At 32.6% G+C, this 23,892-nt stretch overlaps 1 protein-coding gene across 1 annotated transcript in view; it reads right to left on the bottom strand.

Annotated features, from left to right (window-relative positions):
• LOC116502742 (netrin-4-like) overlaps positions 1-23,892 on the bottom strand; it is a 98,430-nt gene that overhangs the window by 40,136 nt on the left and 34,402 nt on the right. The gene's annotated exons all lie outside the window — the stretch shown is intronic.

Genomic DNA, 23,892 nt, shown 5'->3' with positions numbered 1-23,892 from the left:
CTCTAATATCCACCAGTTCCGTGATGTCATCATGGAGGAGTTGAAGAGGACTCCAGTGGCAACCTGTGAAGCTCTGGTGAACTCTATGCCCAAGAGGGTTAAGGCAGTGCTGGAAAATAATGGTGGCCACACAAAGTATTGACATTTTGGGCCCCATTTGGACATTATCACTTAGGGCATGTACTCACCTGTTGCCAGCAATTTAGACATTAATGGTTGTGTGTTGCGTTATTTTGAGGGGCCAGCACATTTACACTGTTATACAAGCTGTATAACTCACTACTACATTGTAGTCAAGTGTCATTTCTTCAGTGTTGTCACATGAACAGATATAAATAAATATCTTAAATATTAACAAAATGTGAGTGAGTGTTATCACTTCTTGTAATCACACACATACACAATAACAATAGCAATAGCAATAGCAGTTAGACTTATATACCGCTTTATAGGGCTTTCAGCCCTCTCTAAGCGGTTCACAGAGTCAGCATATTGCCCCCAACAACAATCTGGGTCCTCATTTTACTCACCTCGGAAGGATGGAAGGCTGAGTCAACCCTGAGCCGGTGAGATTTGAACAGCCGAACTGCAGAACTGCAGTCAGCTGAAGTAGCCTGCAGTGCTGCATTTAACCACTGCGCCACCTCGGCTCACACATATACACATATACACAAACACACACACACACATACATATATGTATATAGATATATAAGTATATACATACATACATATGAATATGCATATATATATATATATATATATATATATATATATATATATATATATATATATATATATATATACACACACACATACATACACACACACACACACACACATACATACACACACACACATACATACATACACACACACATACAATACACACACTCACACACACACACAAAATCAACTGAGCATAGTTCACTTCAATGTGCTGGGTAAAGTCAGCCTATGATGCACTATGACAAACCTGGAAAAATGGGCTACTTCTGTAGAAATTTAAAATACGTAACTTGTGCTTCAGACATCCACCACAAACCGTGAAGATGAAAGAATGATGTAACATATTGCATGTTATGAAATCACATCTCAAAGCCACCTTTTCATACTTGGATCTTGATGTTAGATGCAGGCATGTAATTTCCAGGGCTCCATCCATCACCCCTGCCCACACATAAATACAACAGTGGATTATGAAAACACAGCCAGTGTTTTTATAGCAGTTCGGGTGATATGGTTTCAGAGGATATTCCAGTGAATTCAGTGGGGCTTTATCCCAATATTCAAGATAATCGAATCATAGTCTCCAGACTGAACACCACTCGATGAAGAAATTCATTTCAGAGTGACAAATTTCATGAATTACAATTTGGGACGCCAGCAGAACTACTGTGAGCTCTCTCACTTGCTCTGTATTTTGTGTAGCAGCTATTTCTGCTTGAGCAGTGAGGTTGGAATATTTCTATAAACACTGCAATTTACTCAAGCCATTTTTACAGAAAATATATATATATACATACATATACACACATACATACATACATACATACATACATACATACATACATACATACATACATATTATAAACAATCCTCCTTCCCAAATACCCTCTATTTAAAATTGTCTCACTGTTTCTTGTTTTACAGATTAAGGAAAAATATTCTGGAATTATACTTGGGGTATACTTCCAGGATGCAGCAATAGGATCCTAGGAGATGAACCTTGTCAAGGAAACACAAGTCAGCTATCTAACTTGAGAACTGCAGAAGCATCCATACCTGACAAAGAAATGACAGAAAAGCCAACAGTGCACACGTTTCTTCTGCTACTCTGAGTTTAGCTGTGCTCCCTTCCACTTTCTTTCCATTTCTTTCTTTAGGGGACATGGATGCAGATGGCCTAGGGTTCAAACCAGAGATATCTCTTGCCCATGGGAGCAATGGGCAACTTGCCCAGCCTGTGTAAGCAGTGCAGGTGCTTGCACTTTCCCTGATCAATGAAAGCAAGAGAAAACAACCCAGCCTCTTTCCAGCCAGCTGCCTGCATTCCCCTAATGAATGAAACCCTGCGCAAATAGCCCATTCTGTTTAGCACAGGTGCCCAGCATTCCTTCCACCCAGGGAATTAAGGGCCAGTGACCAAGTTTACTCAATGCACATGCCTGCCTTGGTTTGGGTAATGGAAACAAAGACTCACAGACCAGTTTATTCAGTTCAAGATCACACCAATTCACTGTTGATTAAAAAAAAAGGCAGTATATTTAAACATGAATTCAAAACCTCTAAATGACTTTGTTTGTGACTGTTTCATTTCACTGAAGTCTAATATTCTGAGGTCCAAAGATCTGAATCTGTTAGTTGACTGCTGAATAGGATGTTTCTGCATAACATCTTTTTCTGTTGATGCTGGTGGTGAATCTAGAGGTCACATGAGTGGCAATATATCTCCTGTTCAGAAGACAAGTCCCTGAATGGACAAACCTGCTCTGAAGGCATCCTCTGTTGGAATGATGTCTAGGTTAAAAATAATCTATCTTTAAAATAATCTTAAGGGGGAAAGATATTGAAGATGCATAACAAAGGCAACACCTGGACATCACCTCAAGAAGGGATTTTTTCCCCAAGTATATTTGTTTTCTGTCATGCCTTTAAGTACAATGCATACGTGTTATTAGCAGATAGATATCTTTCACTGCGGGGTGGCTCAGTGGCTGCTGAGCTTATCGATCAGAAAGGTTGGCAGTTCAGTGGTTCAATTCCCTAGTGCCACATAATGGAGTGAGCTCCTGCTACTTGTCCCAGCTTCTGCCAACCTAGCAGTTTGAAAGCATGTAAAAATACAAGTAGAAAAATAGGGACCACCTTTGGTGGGAAGGAAACAGCATTCTGTATGCTTTCCACATTTAGTCATGCCGGCCACATGACCACGGAGATGTCTTCATACAGCTCTGGCTCTTTGGCTTTGAAATGGAGATGATCACCACCCTCTAGAGTCAGGAACTACTACTAGAGGGGAACCTTCACCTTTATCTATCACTGTATATTTGTCCACTGGCATCAAGCCATCCTGTCTTCATATAAACTCTTACATTCCACCAATCCTATTTCCACCTGGCTTGCACACTTGACTGGTTTTCTTTTTGACAGCAGCCAGAGCACCAGTGCTTCATCCATCTTTCTTCCCATCTTATTTCAATAATTTACAAGAAGGAAATGGAGGGAAAATAAGCACAGAAGGGATGAGGTGAGACCAGCAAATCTTCATCTTGATCTCCTGACCTTCCTGCCATTTCTTATATACCACTTTCTCTCCTTATCATAGCCACAGGCATCCAGTATAAACTGGGAAGATGAAAAAAATAAGGAAGCATCCATTGCCACGTGGCAATGCAAACCAACCATTCATATTTGCATCTGCACATTTTGTCATTCACCCCTCGGCCTCCCGTGAATACCTCACAGCTTAGCAGGAAACACACGTCCAAGAGCTTTGACTGGTGGCATTTACTAGAAGGAAGGTTAAGGATACAACAAAAGAATTCCATCAAGCACCTTATTGTTGAAAGAGACAGAGTCACTCACTCAAATTCTCACACACACATACGGTGGAAAGCAATGTCTTTTGCTAAAGGGGAGGGGACCATGCAGCTGTTGACTGTTTTTGCAACTGCTGGTCTTATCAGGCTGAGAATTAACTCTCACATCAGTTTTAGCAGCAACTTTATCCTCTCTAATAGCAAAGTTGGCCTTATTCCAATGAGATCTTCCTTTCGTTTTTTTACAGTTCAGTCTTCTGTATCAAAGTGGGGCTTGCTGATTTATTTGTGGCATCTTCCTGAAAGAGAACCAACCTTCGTTGAAAGCAAAAAAAACATGCCGAATGTTTCTGGCTGGAAAGGAGCAGTGGTCAACTGTAAAAATGAGTCCTGAAAGGAAAGGCAGGAATGTCAGTGACTCATAACAACCAGAGGCATTGGGCGAGCGCCCAGGGGAATACCATTCAAGGCAGACTAATGTGCTATTATTTGGTTTCTCAGCCTGCTCACTTATAATGTGCATGGCCACTTTTGGTTTTGTGATTTCTCGTGTTTGAGGCAGCTAGACTCACCACATCTTAACTTTCCCTCACCTATTGTTATATGTGGACTTCTGGGTTTCCTCCAGAACAAGTGGGCCAGGTAAAGAGCCCAATCCAGAAAAACTAAAAGCTTAGCCTCAGATGCAGTTAGAAGTCCTTTTCAGCTTCAGTTCCATTCTAACTGTAACATTTATTGGTTGCCTCTCTTCATGATTAATAGAACAAAAGCATCTTTTTACATTATTGTGGACATTCCCAGACTTGTATTAAAAAAGGCCCTCTAAACCCTGTCTGTTATAATCAGAATGATGCTGTGGGGAAGGGTGGGTTATGTTGCTGGAATTTTCATTCTCCTCTCCCAAAAGCTTTTGTTTCCAAACTCATGGCTGAAATTCATAATAAAATATAATATTGGTATCTCTGTCCCTGACCTTTAACAAACTTAGATAAATCTGGGTGTGCCCCGAAGCTACATAAAAGTTGAAGCTGACAACAATCAAGAAAAGAATGTTCTCTCTCCCCCAAATTTATTTCCAGCAACTGACATTTTTTCATCCTGTTCTTATTTTATCTTTCTCGGAGAGGTCAGCTTTATCCTAGAGACAATGTATTTTGTATTTCCTGCCGTCCATGGCTTCAGGTTGTGATTCTTTAACCTCAATGCCAAGAATTCTGTTCTTACAATCCAATATCTCAGTCTGAAGTCTGAGATACCTTACGCATCACCTCCTATAGGTCATATGCAACAGGAAAACTGCAGCTTTTTAAAGTCATTACTCAGGCGTAAGATTAATGGCAGGGAAATGTGTCCTATATGAACTGATGAGTTTCTTATATCTTCTCCCCATTTTTACATCAGCATGTCCTTGGGGTGATTAATGGAAATCAAAATTCCTTAAACAGAATCATTTTTTCCCCTTTCTAGTATTTTCCCATTGTTTTCACTGGGGTGATTAATGGAAATCAAAATTCCTTAAAACAGAATCTTTTTTTTTCCTTTCTAGTATTTTCCCATTGTTTTCACTGGGGTGATTAATGGAAATCAAAATTCCTTAAAACAGAATCATTTTTTCCCCTTTCTAGTATTTTCCCATTGTTTTCACTGGGGTGATTAATGGAAATCAAAATTCCTTAAAACAGAATCTTTTTTTTTCCTTTCTAGTATTTTCCCATTGTTTTCACTGGGGTGATTAATGGAAATCAAAATTCCTTAAAACAGAATCATTTTTTCCCCTTTCTAGTATTTTCCCATTGTTTTCACTGGGGTGATTAATGGAAATCAAAATTCCTTAAAACAGAATCATTTTTTTTCCTTTCTAGTATTTTCCCATTGTTTTCACTGGGGTGATTAATGGAAATCAAAATTCCTTAAAACAGAATCATTTTTTTTTCCTTTCTAATATTTTCAATTGTTTTCACTGGGGTGATTAATGGGAATCAAAATTCCTTAAAACAGAATCATTTTTTCCCTTTCTAGTATTTTCCCATTGTTTTCACTGGGGTGATTAATGGGAATCAAAATTCCTTAAAACAGAATCATTTTTTTTCCTTTCTAATATTTTCAATTGTTTTCACTGGGGTGATTAATGGAAATCAAAATTCCTTAAAACAGAATCATTTTTTCCCTTTCTAGTATTTTCCCATTGTTTTCACTGGGGTGATTAATGGAATCAAAATTCCTTAAAACAGAATCATTTTTTTTTCCTTTCTAATATTTTCAATTGTTTTCACTGGGGTGATTAATGGAAATCAAAATTCCTTAAAACAGAATCTTTTTTTTTCCTTTCTAGTATTTTCCCATTGTTTTCACTGGGGTGATTAATGGAAATCAAAATTCCTTAAAACAGAATCATTTTTTCCCCTTTCTAGTATTTTCCCATTGTTTTCACTGGGGTGATTAATGGAAATCAAAATTCCTTAAAACAGAATCTTTTTTTTCCTTTCTAGTATTTTCCCATTGTTTTCACTGGGGTGATTAATGGAAATCAAAATTCCTTAAAACAGAATCATTTTTTCCCCTTTCTAGTATTTTCCCATTGTTTTCACTGGGGTGATTAATGGAAATCAAAATTCCTTAAAACAGAATCATTTTTTCCCCTTTCTAGTATTTTCCCATTGTTTTCACTGGGGTGATTAATGGAAATCAAAATTCCTTAAAACAGAATCATTTTTTCCCTTTCTAGTATTTTCCCATTGTTTTCACTGGGGTGATTAATGGAAATCAAAATTCCTTAAAACAGAATCTTTTTTTTCCCTTTCTAGTATTTTCCCATTGTTTTCACTGGGGTGATGAATGGAAATCAAAATTCCTTAAAACAGAATCATTTTTTCCCCTTTCTAGTATTTTCCCATTGTTTTCACTGGGGTGATTAATGGAAATCAAAATTCCTTAAAACAGAATCATTTTTTCCCCTTTCTAGTATTTTCCCATTGTTTTCACTGGGGTGATTAATGGAAATCAAAATTCCTTAAAACAGAATCATTTTTTCCCCTTTCTAGTATTTTCCCATTGTTTTCACTGGGGTGATTAATGGAAATCAAAATTCCTTAAAACAGAATCATTTTTTCCCCTTTCTAGTATTTTCCCATTGTTTTCACTGGGGTGATTAATGGAAATCAAAATTCCTTAAAACAGAATCTTTTTTTTTCCTTTCTAGTATTTTCCCATTGTTTTCACTGGGGTGATTAATGGAAATCAAAATTCCTTAAAACAGAATCATTTTTTCCCTTTCTAGTATTTTCCCATTGTTTTCACTGGGGTGATTAATGGAAATCAAAATTCCTTAAAACAGAATCTTTTTTTTTCCTTTCTAGTATTTTCCCATTGTTTTCACTGGGGTGATTAATGGAAATCAAAATTCCTTAAAACAGAATCATTTTTTCCCCTTTCTAGTATTTTCCCATTGTTTTCACTGGGGTGATTAATGGAAATCAAAATTCCTTAAAACAGAATCTTTTTTTTTCCTTTCTAGTATTTTCCCATTGTTTTCACTGGGGTGATTAATGGAAATCAAAATTCCTTAAAACAGAATCATTTTTTCCCTTTCTAGTATTTTCCCATTGTTTTCACTGGGGTGATTAATGGAAATCAAAATTCCTTAAAACAGAATCATTTTTTTCCTTTCTAATATTTTCAATTGTTTTCACTGGGGTGATTAATGGAAATCAAAATTCCTTAAAACAGAATCTTTTTTTTTCCTTTCTAGTATTTTCCCATTGTTTTCACTGGGGTGATTAATGGAAATCAAAATTCCTTAAAACAGAATCATTTTTTCCCTTTCTAGTATTTTCCCATTGTTTTCACTGGGGTGATTAATGGAAATCAAAATTCCTTAAAACAGAATCATTTTTTCCCCTTTCTAGTATTTTCCCATTGTTTTCACTGGGGTGATTAATGGAAATCAAAATTCCTTAAAACAGAATCTTTTTTTTCCCTTTCTAGTATTTTCCCATTGTTTTCACTGGGGTGATTAATGGAAATCAAAATTCCTTAAAACAGAATCATTTTTTCCCTTTCTAGTATTTTCCCATTGTTTTCACTGGGGTGATTAATGGAAATCAAAATTCCTTAAAACAGAATCATTTTTTTTCCTTTCTAGTATTTTCCCATTGTTTTCACTGGGGTGATTAATGGAAATCAAAATTCCTTAAAACAGAATCATTTTTTCCCCTTTCTAGTATTTTCCCATTGTTTTCACTGGGGTGATTAATGGAAATCAAAATTCCTTAAAACAGAATCATTTTTTCCCCTTTCTAGTATTTTCCCATTGTTTTCACTGGGGTGATTAATGGAAATCAAAATTCCTTAAAACAGAATCATTTTTTTCCCTTTCTAGTATTTTCCCATTGTTTTCACTGGGGTGATTAATGGAAATCAAAATTCCTTAAACAGAATCTTTTTTTCCTTTCTAGTATTTTCCCATTGTTTTCACTGGGGTGATTAATGGAAATCAAAATTCCTTAAAACAGAATCATTTTTTTCCCTTTCTAGTATTTTCCCATTGTTTTCACTGGGGTGATTAATGGAAATCAAAATTCCTTAAAACAGAATCATTTTTTTTCCCTTTCTAGTATTTTCCATTGTTTTCACTGGGGTGATTAATGGAAATCAAAATTCCTTAAAACAGAATCATTTTTTCCCTTTCTAGTATTTTCCATTGTTTTCACTGGGGTGATTAATGGAAATCAAAATTCCTTAAAACAGAATCTTTTTTTTTCCTTTCTAGTATTTTCCCATTGTTTTCACTGGGGTGATTAATGGAAATCAAAATTCCTTAAAACAGAATCATTTTTTCCCCTTTCTAGTATTTTCCCATTGTTTTCACTGGGGTGATTAATGGAAATCAAATTCCTTAAAACAGAATCATTTTTTTTTCCCTTTCTAATATTTTCAATTGTTTTCACTGGGGTGATTAATGGAAATCAAAATTCCTTAAAACGAATCATTTTTTTCCCTTTCTAGTATTTTCCCATTGTTTTCACTGGGGTGATTAATGGGAATCAAAATTCCTTAAAACAGAATCATTTTTTTCCCTTTCTAGTATTTTCCCATTGTTTTCACTGGGGTGATTAATGGAAATCAAAATTCCTTAAAACAGAATCATTTTTTCCCTTTCTAGTATTTTCCCATTGTTTTCACTGGGGTGATTAATGGGAAATCAAAATTCCTTAAAACAGAATCATTTTTTTCCCTTTCTAGTATTTTCCCATTGTTTTCACTGGGGTGATTAATGGAAATCAAAATTCCTTAAAACAGAATCATTTTTTCCCTTTCTAGTATTTTCCCATTGTTTTCACTGGGTGATTAATGGAATCAAAATTCCTTAAAACAGAATCATTTTTTTCCCTTTCTAGTATTTTCCCATTGTTTTCACTGGGGTGATTAATGGAAATCAAAATTCCTTAAAACAGAATCATTTTTTCCCCTTTCTAGTATTTTCCCATTGTTTTCACTGGGGTGATTAATGGAAATCAAAATTCCTTAAAACAGAATCATTTTTTTCCCCTTTCTAGTATTTTCCCATTGTTTTCACTGGGGTGATTAATGGAAATCAAAATTCCTTAAAACAGAATCATTTTTTTTCCTTTCTAGTATTTTTCCCATTGTTTCACTGGGTGATTAATGGAAATCAAAATTCCTTAAAACAGAATCATTTTTTTCCCTTTCTAGTATTTTCCCATTGTTTTCACTGGGGTGATTAATGGAAATCAAAATTCCTTAAAACAGAATCATTTTTTTCCCTTTCTAGTATTTTCCCATTGTTTTCACTGGGGTGATTAATGGAAATCAAATTCCTTAAACAGAATCATTTTTTCCCCTTTCTAGTATTTTCACATTGTTTTCACTGGGGTGAGTAATGGAAATCAAAATTCCTTAAAACGAATCATTTTTTTTCCTTTCTAAGTATTTTCACATTGTTTCACTGGGGTGATTAATGGAAATCAAAATTCCTTAAAACAGAATCATTTTTTCCCTTTCTAGTATTTTCCCATTGTTTTCACTGGGGTGATTATGTGAAGTCAAAATTCCTTTAAAACAGAATCATTTTTTTCCCCTTTCTAGTATTTTCCCATTGTTTTCACTGGGGTGATTAATGGAAATCAAATTCCTTAAACAGAATCATTTTTTTCCCTTTCTAGTATTTTCCCATTGTTTTCACTGGGGTGATTAATGGAAATCAAAATTCCTTAAAACAGAATCATTTTTTTTCCTTTCTAATATTTTCCATTGTTTTCACTGGGGTGATTAATGGGAATCAAAATTCCTTAAAACAGAATCATTTTTTCCCTTTCTAGTATTTCCCATTGTTTTCACTGGGTGATTAATGGAATCAAAATTCCTTAAACAGAATCATTTTTTTCCCTTTCTAGTATTTCCAATTGTTTCACTGGGGTGATTAATGGAAATCAAATTCCTTAAAACAGAATCTTTTTTCCCTTTCTAGTATTTTCCCATGTTTTCACTGGGGTGATTAATGGGAAATCAAAATTCCTTAAAACAGAATCATTTTTTTTCCTTTCTATATTTTCAATTGTTTTCACTGGGGTGATTAATGGAAATCAAAATTCTTAAACAGAATCATTTTTTCCCTTTCTAGTATTTCCCATTGTTTTCACTGGGGTGCTTAAATGGAATCAAAATTCCTTAAAACAGAATCATTTTTTTCCCCCTTTCTAGTATTTTACCATTGTTTTCACACTGGGGTGAGTATGGCAATCAAAATTCCTTAAAACAGAAATTCTTTTTTCCCTTTCTAGTATTTTCCCATTAGTTTTCACTGGGGTGATTAATGGAATCAAAATTCCTTAAACAGAATCATTTTTTCCCCTTTCTAGTATTTTCCCATTGTTTTTCCACTGGGGTGATTAATGGAAATCCAAATTCCTTAAAACAGAATCTTTTTTTTTTCCTTTCCTAGTATTTTCCATTGTTTTCACTGGGGGGTGATAATGGAAATCAACAATTCCTTAAAACAGGAATCATTTTTTCCCTTTCTAGTATTTTCCCATTGTTTTTCACTGGGGTGATGAATGGAAATCAAAATTCCTTAAAACAGAATCATTTTTTTTTCCCCTTTCTAGTATTTTCCCATTGTTTCACTGGGGTGATTAATGGAAATCAAAATTCCTTAAAACAGAATCATTTTTTCCCCTTTCTAGTATTTTCCCATTGTTTTCACTGGGGTGATTAATGGACAATCAAAAATTCCTTAAAACAGAATCATTTTTTCCCTTTCTAGTATTTTCCCATTGTTTTCACTGGGGTGATTAATGGAAATCAAAATTCCTTAAACCGAATCATTTTTTTTCCCTTTCTAGTATTTTCCCATTGTTTTTCACTGGGGTGTAATGGAAATCAAAATTCCTTAAAACAGAATCATTTTTTCCACTTTCTAGTATTTTCCCATTGTTTCACTGGGGTGATTAATGGAAATCAAAATTCCTTAAAACAGAATCATTTCTTTTCCCCTTTCTAGTATTTTCCAATTGTTTTCACTGGGGTGATTAATGGAAATCAAAATTCCTTAAAACAGAATCATTTTTTTCCCTTTCTAGTATTTTCCCATTGTTTTCACTGGGGTGATTAATGGAAATCAAAATTCCTTAAAACAGAATCATTTTTTTTCCCTTTCTAGTATTTTCCCATTGTTTTCACTGGGGTGATTAATGGAAATCAAATTCCTTAAAACAGAATCATTTTTTTTCCTTTCTAGTATTTTCCCATTGTTTTCACTGGGGTGATTAATGGAAATCAAAATTCCTTAAAACAGAATCATTTTTTTCCCTTTCTAGTATTTTCCCATTGTTTTCACTGGGGTGATTAATGGAAATCAAAATTCCTTAAAACAGAATCATTTTTTTTCCTTTCTAGTATTTTCCATTGTTTTCACTGGGGTGATTAATGGAAATCAAATCCTTAAAACAGAATCATTTTTTCCCTTTCTAGTATTTTCCCATTGTTTTCACTGGGGTGATTAATGGAAATCAAAATTCCTTAAACAGAATCATTTTTTTTTCCTTTCTAATATTTTCAATTGTTTTCACTGGGGTGATTAATGGAAATCAAATTCCTTAAAACAGAATCATTTTTTCCCCTTTCTAGTATTTTCCCATTGTTTTCACTGGGGTGATTAATGGGAATCAAAATTCCTTAAAACAGAATCATTTTTTCCCCTTTCTAGTATTTTCCCATTGTTTTCACTGGGGTGATTAATGGAAATCAAAATTCCTTAAAACAGAATCATTTTTCCCCTTGTCTAGTATTTTCCCATTGTTTTCACTGGGTGATTAATGGAAATCAAAATTCCTTAAAACAGAATCATTTTTTTTCCTTTCTAGTATTTTCCCATTGTTTTCACTGGGGTGATTAATGGGAAATCAAATTCCTTAAAACAGAAATCATTTTTTTTCCTTTCTAATATTTTCAATTGTTTTCACTGGGGTGATTAATGGGAATCAAAATCCTTAAAACAGAATCATTTTTTCCCTTTCTAGTATTTTCCCATTGTTTTCACTGGGGTGATTAATGGGAATCAAAATTCCTTAAAACAGAATCATTTTTTTCCTTTCTAATATTTTCAATTGTTTTCACTGGGGTTATTAATGGAAATCAAAATTCCTTAAAACAGAATCATTTTTTTCCCTTTCTAGTATTTTCCCCTTGTTTTCACTGGGGTGATTAATGGGAATCAAATTCCTTAAAACAGAATCATTTTTTTTCCTTTCTAATATTTTCAATTGTTTTCACTGGGGTGATTAATGGAAATCAAAATTCCTTAAAACAGAATCATTTTTTCCCTTTCTAGTATTTTCCCATTGTTTTCACTGGGGTGATTAATGGAAATCAAAATTCCTTAAACAGAATATTTTTTCCCCTTTCTAGTATGTTCCCATTGTTTTCACTGGGTGATTAATGGAAATCAAAATTCCTTAAAACAGAATCTTTTTTTTCCCTTTCTAGTATTTTCCCATTGTTTTCACTGGGGTGATGAATGGAAATCAAAATTCCTTAAAACAGAATCATTTTTTCCCTTCTAGTATTTTCCCATTGTTTTCACTGGGGTGATTAATGGAAATCAAAATTCCTTAAAACAGAATCTTTTTTTTTCCTTTCTAGTATTTTCCCATTGTTTCACTGGGGTGATGAATGGAAATCAAAATTCCTTAAAAACAGAATCATTTTTTCCCTTTCTAGTATTTTCCCATTGTTTTCACTGGGGTGATTAATGGAAATCAAAATTCCTTAAAACAGAATCATTTTTCCTTTCTAGTATTTTCCCATTGTTTCACTGGGGTGATGAATGGAAATCAAAATTCCTTAAAACAGAATCATTTTTTTCCCCTTTCTAGTATTTTCCCATTGTTTTCACTGGGTGATTAATGGGAAATCAAAATTCCTTAAACAGAATCATTTTTTCCCCTTTCTAGTATTTCCATTGTTTTCACTGGGGTGATTAATGGAAATCAAAATTCCTTAAAACAGAATCTTTTTTTTTCCTTTCTAGTATTTCCCATTGTTTCACTGGGGTGATTAATGGAAATCAAAATTCCTTAAAACAGAATCATTTTTTTCCCTTTCTAGTATTTTCCCATTGTTTCACTGGGGTGATGAATGGAAATCAAAATTCCTTAAAACAGAATCTTTTTTTTCCCTTTCTAGTATTTTCCCATTGTTTTCACTGGGGTGATTAATGGAAATCAAAAATTCCTTAAAACAGAATCATTTTTTTCCCTTTCTAGTATTTCCCATTGTTTTCACTGGGTGATTAATGGAAATCAAAATTCCTTAAACAGAATCATTTTTTCCTTTCTAGTATTTTCCCATTGTTTTCACTGGGGTGATTAATGGAAATCAAAATTCCTTAAAACAGAATCTTTTTTTTTCCTTTCTAGTATTTTCCCATTGTTTTCACTGGGGTGATTAATGTGAAATCAAAATTCCTTAAAACAGAATCATTTTTTCCCTTTCTAGTATTTTTCCCATTGTTTTCACTGGGGTGATTAATGGAAATCAAAATTCCTTAAAAACAGAATCATTTTTTTTTCCTTTCTAATATTTTCAATTGTTTTCACTGGGTGATTAATGGAAATCAAAATTCCTTAAAAACAGAATCATTTTTTCCCTTTCTAGTATTTTCCCATTGTTTGCACTGGGGTGATTAATGGGAATCAAAATTCCTTAAAACAGAATCATTTTTTTCCTTTCTATATTTTCCAATTGTTTTCACTGGGGTGATTAATGGAAATCAAAATTCCTTAAAACAGAATCATTTTTTCCCTTTCTAGTATTTTCCCATTGTTTTTCACTGGGGTGATTAATGGAAATCAAATTCCTTAAAACAGAATCATTTTTTCCCACTTTCTAGTATTTTTCCCATTGTTTTCACTGGGGTGATTAATGGAAATCAAATTCCTTAAAACAGAATCATTTTTCCCTTTCTAGTATTTTCCCCATTGTTTCACTGGGGTGATTAATGGAAATCAAAATTCCTTAAAACAGAATCATTTTTTTCCCCTTTCTAGTATTTCCCATTGTTTTCAACTGGGGTGATTAAGGAAAATCAAAATTCCTTAAAACAGAATCTTTTTTTTCCCTTTCTAGTATTTCCCATTGTTTTCACTGGGTGATTAATGGAAATCAAAATTCCTTAAAACAGAATCATTTTTTCCCTTCTAGTATTTCCCATTGTTTTCACTGGGTGATTAATGGAAATCAAAATTCCTAAAACAGAATCTTTTTTTCCTTTCTAGTATTTTCCCATTGTTTTCACTGGGGTGATGAATGGAAATCAAAATTCCTTAAAACAGAATCATTTTTTTCCCCTTTCTAGTATTTTCCCATTGTTTTCACTGGGGTGATGAATGGAAATCAAAATTCCTTAAAACAGAATCATTTTTTTCCCTTTCTAGTATTTCCCATTGTTTTCACTGGGTGATTAATGGAAATCAAAATTCCTTAAAACAGAATCATTTTTTCCCCTTTCTAGTATTTCCCATTGTTTTCACTGGGGTGATTAATGGAAATCAAAATTCCTTAAAACAGAATCTTTTTTTTTCCTTTCTAGTATTTTCCCATTGTTTTCACTGGGGTGATTAATGGAAATCAAAATTCCTTAAAACAGAATCATTTTTTCCCTTTCTAGTATTTCCCATTGTTTTCACTGGGGTGATTAATGGAAATCAAATTCCTTAAAACAGAATCATTTTTTTTCCCTTTCTAGTATTTTCCCATTGTTTTCACTGGGGTGATTAATGGAAATCAAAATTCCTTAAAACAGAATCATTTTTTCCCTTTCTAGTAGTTTTCCCATTGTTTTCACTGGGGTGATTAATGGAAATCAAAATTCCTTAAAACAGAATCTTTTTTTTCCTTTCTAGTATTTTCCCATTGTTTTCACTGGGGTGATGAATGGAAATCAAATTCCTTAAAACAGAATCATTTTTTTCCCCTTTCTAGTATTTTCCCATTGTTTTCACTGGGGTGATTAATGGAAATCAAAATTCCTTAAAACAGAATCATTTTTTTCCTTTCTATATTTTCAATTGTTTTCACTGGGGTGATTAATGGAAATCAAAATTCCTTAAAACAGAATCATTTTTTCCCTTTCTAGTATTTCCCATTGTTTTCACTGGGGTGATTAATGGAATCAAAATTCCTTAAAACAGAATCATTTTTTCCCCCTTTCTAGTATTTTCCCATTGTTTTCACTGGGGTGATTAATGGAAATCAAATTCCTTAAAACAGAATCATTTTTTCCCTTTCTAGTATTTTCCCATTGTTTTCACTGGGGTGATTAATGGAAATCAAATTCCTTAAAACAGAATGCATTTTTTTTCCCTTTCTAGTATTTTCCCATTGTTTTCACTGGGGTGATTAATGGAAATCAAAATTCCTTAAACACGAATCTTTTTTTTCCCCTTTCTAGTATTTTCCCATTGTTTTCACTGGGGTGATTAATGGAAATCAAAATTCCTTAAAACAGAATCATTTTTTCCCCTTTCTAGTATTTTCCCATTGTTTCACTGGGGTGATTAATGGAAATCAAAATTCCTTAAAACAGAATCTTTTTTTTCCTTTCTAGTATTTTCCCCTTGTTTTCACTGGGGTGATTATGGAAATCAAAATTCCTTAAACAGAAATCATTTTTTTCCCTTTCTAGTATTTTCCCATTGTTTTCACTGGGTGATTAAGGAGAATCAAATTCCTTAAACAAGAATCTTTTTTTTTTCCTTTCTAGTATTTTCCCCATTGTTTTTCACTGGGGTGATGAATGGAAATCAAAATTCCTTAAACAGAAATCATTTTTTCCCCTTTCTGTATTTTCCCCATTGTTTTCACTGGGGGTGATTAATGGAAATCAAAATTCCTAAAACAGAATCATTTTTTTTCCTTTCTATATTTTCATTGTTTTCACTGGGTGATTAATGGGAAATCAAAATTCCTTAAAACAGAATCATTTTTTCCCCTTTCTAGTATTTTCCCATTGGTTTTCACGGGGGTGATTAATGGGAATCAAAATTCCTTAAAACAGAATCATTTTTTTTCCCCTTTCTAGTATTTTCCCATTGTTTCACTGGGGTGATAATGGAAATCAAAATTCCTTAAAACAGAATCATTTTTTCCCCTTTCTAGTATTTTCCCATTGTTTTCACTGGGGTGATAATGGAAATCAAAATCCTTAAAACAGAATCATTTTTTTTCCTTTCTAGTATTTTCCCATTGTTTTCACTGGGGTGATTAATGGAAATCAAATTCCTTAAAACAGAATCATTTTTTTTTTCCTTTCTAATATTTTCAATTGTTTTCACTGGGGTGATTAATGGGAATCAAAATTCCCTTAAAACAGAATCATTTTTTCCCCTTTCTAGTATTTTCCATTGTTTTCACTGGGGTGATTAATGGGAATCAAAAATTCCTTAAAACAGAATCATTTTTTTTCCTTTCTAATATTTCAATTGTTTTCACTGGGGTGATTAATGGAAATCAAAATTCCTTAAAACAGAATCATTTTTTCCCTTTCTAGTATTTTCCCCATTGTTTTCACCTGGGGTGATATAATGGGAATCAAAATTCCTTAAAACAGAATCATTTTTTTTCCTTTCTAATATTTTCAATTGTTTTCACTGGGGTGATTAATGGAAATCAAAATTCCTTAAAACAGAATCATTTTTTCCCTTTCTAGTATTTTCCCATTGTTTTCACTGGGGTGATTAATGGAAATCAAAATTCCTTAAAACAGAATCATTTTTTTTCCCTTTCTAGTATTTTCCCATTGTTTTCACTGGGGTGATTAATGGAAATCAAAATTCCTTAAAACAGAATCTTTTTTTCCCCTTTCTAGTATTTTCCATTGTTTTCACTGGGGTGATTAATGGAAATCAAAATTCCTTAAAACAGAATCATTTTTTCCCCTTTCTAGTATTTTCCCATTGTTTTCACTGGGGTGATTAATGGAAATCAAAATTCCTTAAAACAGAATCTTTTTTTTTCCTTTCTAGTATTTTCCCATTGTTTTCACTGGGGTGATTAATGGAAATCAAAATTCCTTAAAACAGAATCATTTTTTCCCTTTCTAGTATTTTCCCATTGTTTTCACTGGGGTGATTAATGGAAATCAAAATTCCTTAAAACAGAATCTTTTTTTTCCTTTCTAGTATTTTCCCATTGTTTTCACTGGGGTGATGAATGGAATCAAAATTCCTTAAAACAGAATCATTTTTTTCCCTTTCTAGTATTTTCCCATTGTTTTCACTGGGTGATTAATGGAAATCAAAATTCCTTAAAACAGAATCATTTTTTTCCCCTTTCTAGTATTTTCCCATTGTTTTCACTGGGGTGATTAATGGAAATCAAAATTCCTTAAAACAGAATCATTTTTTCCCCTTTCTAGTATTTTCCCATTGTTTCACTGGGGTGATTAATGGAAATCAAAATTCCTTAAAACAGAATCTTTTTTTTTCCTTTCTAGTATTTTCCCATTGTTTTCACTGGGGTGATTAATGGAAATCAAAATTCCTTAAAACAGAATCATTTTTTCCCCTTTCTAGTATTTTCCCATTGTTTTCACTGGGGTGATTAATGGAAATCAAAATTCCTTAAAACAGAATCTTTTTTTTTTCCTTTCTAGTATTTTCCCATTGTTTTCACTGGGGTGATTAATGGAAATCAAAATTCCTTAAAACAGAATCATTTTTTCCCTTTCTAGTATTTTCCCATTGTTTTCACTGGGGTGATTAATGGAAATCAAAATTCCTTAAAACAGAATCTTTTTTTTCCTTTCTAGTATTTTCCCATTGTTTTCACTGGGGTGATGAATGGAAATCAAAATTCCTTAAAACAGAATCATTTTTTCCCCTTTCTAGTATTTTCCCATTGTTTTCACTGGGGTGATTAATGGAAATCAAAATTCCTTAAAACAGAATCATTTTTTTTCCTTTCTAATATTTTCAATTGTTTTCACTGGGGTGATTAATGGAAATCAAAATTCCTTAAAACAGAATCATTTTTTCCCTTTCTAGTATTTTCCCATTGTTTTCACTGGGGTGATTAATGGGAATCAAAATTCCTTAAAACAGAATCATTTTTTCCCTTTCTAGTATTTTCCCATTGTTTTCACTGGGGTGATTAATGGAAATCAAAATTCCTTAAAACAGAATCATTTTTTTCCCTTTCTAGTATTTTCCCATTGTTTCACTGGGGTGATTAATGGGAAATCAAAATTCCTTAAACAGAATCTTTTTTTTCCCTTTCTAGTATTTTCCCATTGTTTTCACTGGGGTGATAATGGAAATCAAAATTCCTTAAAACAGAATCATTTTTTTTCCCCTTTCTAGTATTTTCCCATTGTTTTCACTGGGGTGATTAATGGAAATCAAAATTCCTTAAAACAGAATCATTTTTTCCCCTTTCTAGTATTTTCCCATTGTTTTCACTGGGGTGATTAATGGAAATCAAAATTCCTTAAAACAGAATCTTTTTTTTCCTTTCTAGTATTTTCCCATTGTTTTCACTGGGGTGATTAATGGAAATCAAAATTCCTTAAAACAGAATCATTTTTTCCCTTTCTAGTATTTTCCCATTGTTTTCACTGGGGTGATTAATGGAAATCAAAATTCCTTAAAACAGAATCTTTTTTTTTCCTTTCTAGTATTTTCCCATTGTTTCACTGGGGTGATGAATGGAAATCAAAATTCCTTAAAACAGAATCATTTTTTTCCCCTTTCTAGTATTTTCCCATTGTTTTCACTGGGGTGATTAATGGAAATCAAAATTCCTTAAAACAGAATCTTTTTTTTCCCTTTCTAGTATTTTCCCATTGTTTTCACTGGGGTGATTAATGGAAATCAAAATTCCTTAAAACAGAATCATTTTTTCCCCTTTCTAGTATTTTCCCATTGTTTTCACTGGGGTGATTAATGGAAATCAAAATTCCTTAAAACAGAATCATTTTTTCCTTTCTAGTATTTTCCCATTGTTTTCACGGGGTGATTAATGGAAATCAAAATTCCTTAAAACAGAATCATTTTTCCCCTTTCTAGTATTTTCCCATTGTTTTCACTGGGGTGATTAATGGAAATCAAAATTCCTTAAAACAGAATCTTTTTTTTTCCTTTCTAGTATTTTCCCATTGTTTTCACTGGGGTGATTAATGGAAATCAAAATTCCTTAAAACAGAATCATTTTTCCCTTTCTAGTATTTTCCCATTGTTTTCACTGGGGTGATTAATGGAAATCAAAATTCCTTAAACAGAATCTTTTTTTCCTTTCTAGTATTTTCCCATTGTTTTCACTGGGGTGATGAATGGAAATCAAATTCCTTAAAACAGAATCATTTTTTTCCCCTTTCTAGTATTTCCCATTGTTTTCACTGGGGTGATTAATGGAAATCAAAATTCCTTAAAACAGAATCTATTTTTTTCCTTTCTAATATTTTCCCATTGTTTTCACTGGGGTGATTAATGGAAATCAAAATTCCTTAAAACAGAATCATTTTTTTTCCCTTTCTAGTATTTTCCCATTGTTTTCACTGGGGTGATTAATGGGAATCAAAATTCCTTAAAACAGAATCATTTTTTTCCCCTTTCTAGTATTTTCCCATTGTTTTCACTGGGGTGATTAATGGAAATCAAAATTCCTTAAAACAGAATCATTTTTTCCCCTTTCTAGTATTTTCCCATTGTTTTCACTGGGGTGATTAATGGAATCAAAATTCCTTAAAACAGAATCTTTTTTTTTCCTTTCTAGTATTTTCCATTGTTTTCACTGGGGTGATTAATGGAAATCAAAATTCCTTAAAACAGAATCATTTTTTCCCCTTTCTAGTATTTTCCCATTGTTTTTCACTGGGGTGATGAATGAAATCAAAATCCTTAAAACAGAATCATTTTTTCCCTTTCTCGTATTTTCCATTGTTTTCACTGGGGTGATGAATGGAAATCAAAATTCCTTAAAACAGAATCATTTTTTTCCCTTTCTAGTATTTTCCCATTGTTTCACTGGGGTGATTAATGAGAAATCAAAATTCCCTTAAAACAGAATCATTTTTCCCCTTTCTCGTATTTTTCCCATTGTTTTCACTGGGGTGATTAATGGAAATCAAAATTCCTTTAAAACAGAATCTTTTTTTTTCCTTTCTAGTATTTTCCCATTGTTTTCACTGGGGTGATGAATGGAAATCAAATTCCTTAAAACGAATCATTTTTCCCCTTTCTAGTATTTTCCATTGTTTTCACTGGGGTGATTCATGGAAATCAAAATTCTTAAAACAGAATCATTTTTTCCCCTTTCTAGTATTTTCCCATTGTTTTCACTGGGGTGATTAATGGAAATCAAAATTCCTTAAAACAGAATCTTTTTTTTCCTTTCTAGTATTTTCCATTGTTTCACTGGGGTGATTAAGGCAATCAAAATTCCTTCTTAAACAGAATCATTTTTTCCCCTTTCTAGTATTTTCCCATTGTTTCACTGGGGTGATTAATGGCAATCAAAATTCCTTAAAACAGAATCTTTTTTTTTCCCTTTCTAGTATTTTCCATTGTTTTCACTGGGTGATTATGGAAATCAAAATTCCTTAAAACAGAATCATTTTTCCCTTTCTAGTATTTTCCCATTGTTTTCACTGGGGTGATTAATGGAAATCAAAATTCCTTAAAACAGAATCTTTTTTTTTCCTTTCTAGTATTTTCCCATTGTTTTCACTGGGGTGATGAATGGAAATCAAATTCCTTAAAACAGAATCATTTTTTCCCCTTTCTAGTATTTTCCCATTGTTTTCACTGGGGTGATTAATGGAAATCAAAATTCCTTAAAACAGAATCATTTTTTTTCCTTTCTAATATTTTCAATTGTTTTCACTGGGGTGATTAATGGAAATCAAAATTCCTTAAAACAGAATCATTTTTTCCCTTTCTAGTATTTTCCCATTGTTTTCACTGGGGTGATTAATGGGAATCAAAATTCCTTAAACAGAATCATTTTTTTTCCCTTTCTAGTATTTTCCCATTGTTTTCACTGGGGTGATTAATGGAAATCAAAATTCCTTAAAACAGAATCATTTTTTCCCTTTCTAGTATTTTCCCATTGTTTTCACTGGGTGATTAATGGAAATCAAAATTCCTTAAAACAGAATCTTTTTTTTTCCTTTCTAGTATTTTCCCATTGTTTTCACTGGGGTGATGAATGGAAATCAAAATTCCTTAAAACAGAATCATTTTTTCCCCTTTCTAGTATTTTCCCATTGTTTTCACTGGGGTGATTAATGGAAATCAAAATTCCTTAAAACAGAATCTTTTTTTTTCCCTTTCTAGTATTTTCCCATTGTTTTCACTGGGGTGATTAATGGAAATCAAAATTCCTTAAAACAGAATCATTTTTTCCCCTTTCTAGTATTTCCCATTGTTTTCACTGGGGTGATTAATGGAAATCAAAATTCCTTAAAACAGAATCATTTTTTCCCTTTCTAGTATTTTCCCATTGTTTTCACTGGGTGATTAATGGAAATCAAAATTCCTTAAAACAGAATCATTTTTTTCCCTTTCTAGTATTTTCCCATTGTTTTCACTGGGGTGATTAATGGAAATCAAAATTCCTTAAAACAGAATCTTTTTTTTTCCTTTCTAGTATTTTCCCATTGTTTTCACTGGGGTGATTATGGAAATCCAAATTCCTTAAAACAGAATCATTTTTTCCCCTTTCTAGTATTTTCCCATTGTTTTCACTGGGGTGATTAATGGAAATCAAAATTCCTTAAAACAGAATCTTTTTTTTCCTTTCTAGTATTTTCCCATTGTTTTCACTGGGGTGATTAATGGAAATCAAAATCCTTAAAACAGAATCATTTTTTTTCCCTTTCTAGTATTTTCCCATTGTTTTCACTGGGGTGATTAATGGAAATCAAAATTCCTTAAAACAGAATCTTTTTTTTCCTGTTCTAGTATTTTCCCATTGTTTTCACTGGGGTGATTAATGGAAATCAAAATTCCTTAAAACAGATCATTTTTTCCCTTTCTAGTATTTTCCCTTGTTTCACTGGGGTGATTAATGGAAATCAAAATTCCTTAAAACAGAATCATTTTTTTTCCTTTCTAATATTTTCAATTGTTTTCACTGGGGTGATTAATGGAAATCAAAATTCCTTAAAACAGAATCATTTTTTCCCTTTCTAGTATTTTCCCATTGTTTTCACTGGGGTGATTAATGGGAATCAAAATTCCTTAAAACAGAATCATTTTTTCCCCTTTCTAGTATTTTCCCATTGTTTTCACTGGGGTGATTAATGGAAATCAAAATTCCTTAAAACAGAATCATTTTTTCCCCTTTCTAGTATTTTCCCATTGTTTTCACTGGGGTGATTAATGGAAATCAAAATTCCTTAAAACAGAATCTTTTTTTTTCCTTTCTAGTATTTTCAATTGTTTTCACTGGGGTGATTAATGGAAATCAAAATTCCTTAAAACAGAATCATTTTTTCCCCTTTCTAGTATTTTCCCATTGTTTTCACTGGGGTGATGAATGGAAATCAAAATTCCTTAAAACAGAATCATTTTTTCCCTTTCTAGTATTTTCCCATTGTTTTCACTGGGGTGATGAATGGAAATCAAAATTCCTTATAAAACAGAATCATTTTTCCCCTTTCTAGTATTTTCCCATTGTTTTCACTGGGGTGATTAATGGAAATCAAAATTCCTATAAACAGAATCATTTTTTCCCTTTCTAGTATTTTCCCATTGTTTTCACTGGGGTGATTAAGGAAATCAAATTCCTTAAAACAGAATCTTTTTTTTCCTTTCTAGTATTTTCCCATTGTTTCACTGGGGTGATTAATGGAAATCAAAATTCCTTAAAACAGATCATTTTTTTTTCCTTTCTAATATTTGCAATTGTTTTCACTGGGGTGATTAATGGAAATCAAAATTCCTTAAAACAGAATCTTTTTTTTTCCTTTCTAGTATTTTCCCATGTTTTCACTGGGGTGATGAATGGAAATCAAAATTCTTAAACAGAATCATTTTTTCCCCTTTCTAGTATTTTCCCATTGTTTCACTGGGGTGATTAATGGAAATCAAAAGTCCTTAAAACAGAATCATTTTTTCCCCTTTCTAGTATATTTCCCATTGTTTCACTGGGGTGGACTGAATGGAATCAAATTCCTTAAACAGAATCATTTTTTTTCCCTTTCTAGTATTTTCATTGTTTTCACTGGGGTGATTAATGGAAATCAAAATTCCTTAAAACAGAATCCTTTTTTCCCTTTCTAGTATTTTCCCCTTGTTTTCACTGGGGTGATTAATGGAAATCAAAATTCCTAAAACAGAATCTTTTTTTCCCCTTTCTAGTATTTCCCATTGTTTTCACTGGGGTGATTAATGGAAATCAAAATTCCTTAAAACAGAATCATTTTTTTTCCTTTCTAGTATTTTCCCATTGTTTTCACTGGGGTGATGAATGGAAATCAAAATTCCTTAAAACAGAATCATTTTTTTCCCTTTCTAGTATTTTCCCATTGTTTCACTGGGGTGATTAATGGAATCAAAATTCCTTTAAAACAGAATCATTTTTTTCCCTTTCTAGTATTTTCCCATTGTTTTCACTGGGGTGATGAATGGAAATCAAAATTCCTTAAAACAGAATCATTTTTTCCCTTTCTAGTATTTTCCCATTGTTTTCACTGGGGTGATTAATGGAAATCAAAATTCCTTAAAACAGAATCTTTTTTTTTCCTTTCTAGTATTTTCCCATTGTTTTCACTGGGGTGATGAATGGAAATCAAAATTCCTTAAAACAGAATCATTTTTTCCCTTTCTAGTATT

This window comes from Thamnophis elegans, chromosome 2, assembly GCF_009769535.1.
Source record: "Thamnophis elegans isolate rThaEle1 chromosome 2, rThaEle1.pri, whole genome shotgun sequence".
Lineage (NCBI taxonomy): Eukaryota > Metazoa > Chordata > Lepidosauria > Squamata > Colubridae > Thamnophis > Thamnophis elegans.
Note: the sequence above shows the minus strand (reverse complement) of the source record. Positions and strands in the feature narration are given on the sequence as shown.